The sequence below is a fragment of the Amphimedon queenslandica genome, unplaced genomic scaffold (genome assembly GCF_000090795.2).
Source record: "Amphimedon queenslandica unplaced genomic scaffold, v1.1 AMPQUscaffold_1312_Cont26676, whole genome shotgun sequence".
In the NCBI taxonomy this organism is placed as follows: domain Eukaryota; kingdom Metazoa; phylum Porifera; class Demospongiae; order Haplosclerida; family Niphatidae; genus Amphimedon; species Amphimedon queenslandica.
The window spans coordinates 1-1,143 of NW_003558343.1; the positions used below are offsets into that span (position 1 = coordinate 1).

A 1,143-nucleotide genomic window follows, 5' to 3' on the forward strand; every position below is an offset into this window, starting at 1 on the left:
CTCATCTTCTTTCTTATAGTATTTTGCTGATACATGTACATGAAATTGATACTGTGAATGCTCCCCTTACAGGTTACATGGTTTACTAAACTCTGTGATGTATATACTTGATAATAACTACATGCATACCATACACAAATAATAATATTACCATAGTAACAAACTACATAATCGTTTATTTCTACTACATGTGATGCATGTCTTGCACATATATGGAATAGCATATGCATTTATAATAACATATCAAGTGTGAGATAGATCCTAATATGGGATGACACTGCCTCTGATGTTAATGACACTGTGTTTAAGTATCTACCAGTCTCAAAACTTGTCCATCTTTTTCATTTTTTGTCTTTATAGATCTATGTAGTGTATACTTTGTGCATGTGTTAAGCCCAACATACACTGGGTAACTTTGTTGCTGGCAACTTGTGGTCAGACCTTTGATGTGGTTGAGCAACACTGGGCAACATGTTAAAATGACACTGAATGTTCCCCATGGTTTACTAATCTGTGGTGTATGTCTTGCACTTATATGAAATAACGTATGCATTTGTAATAACATATCAAGTATGAGATAGATCCTATTATGGGATGACACTGCCTCTGATGTCAATGACATTAATTTTTAAGTATTTAACAGTCTCAAAACTTATACTGCATGCATGTGTTAATAATAATTATGTTCATTATTCAAGAGTGATTTGTTTCATTACACATAGTATCTGCTCTTCTTTCTCATTGTAAGCAGTTGCTTTACCATAATACTGACCCTATGAAATAGAATAGTAATAACGATACGCTGTATCTGTTACTCACTGGCCAAAATAGTTTTGACATTGTAGTAGTACTATTAATATGATATATTCCAGGATGTACTGGACAATTATTTTTAACTATATCATCTAAGAAGTCGCATAAATTTAATTCCACATCAATGAAAGTAATATTAGTATAATTCTTGAAATTGTATTGTAGTGTGGCATGCAGTATACCACCCAATTGTATGGTTCTCTCTATAAATGGATTCATTTTTATTATAATTTTGTTGTCACTCACTGATCTTTAGTACTGCTTGCCAATGGAATATTTCTCCATGTTTCAGTGGGTATGGAGTTATTGACAAGTAAATAAAAAACATTA

General features: G+C 32.1%; 1 long non-coding RNA gene across 1 annotated transcript; it reads right to left on the reverse strand.

The window, feature by feature from the left end:
• Positions 1 to 595: 595 nt before the first annotated feature.
• Positions 596 to 1,117, reverse strand: LOC109593490 (uncharacterized). Its single transcript, XR_002190990.1, has 3 exons — positions 1,060 to 1,117; positions 820 to 1,016; positions 596 to 773 (listed from the first exon to the last, which is right to left on the reverse strand). It is a non-coding gene; the product is annotated as an uncharacterized LOC109593490 (long non-coding RNA).
• Between the last annotated feature and the right edge of the window lie 26 nt (positions 1,118 to 1,143).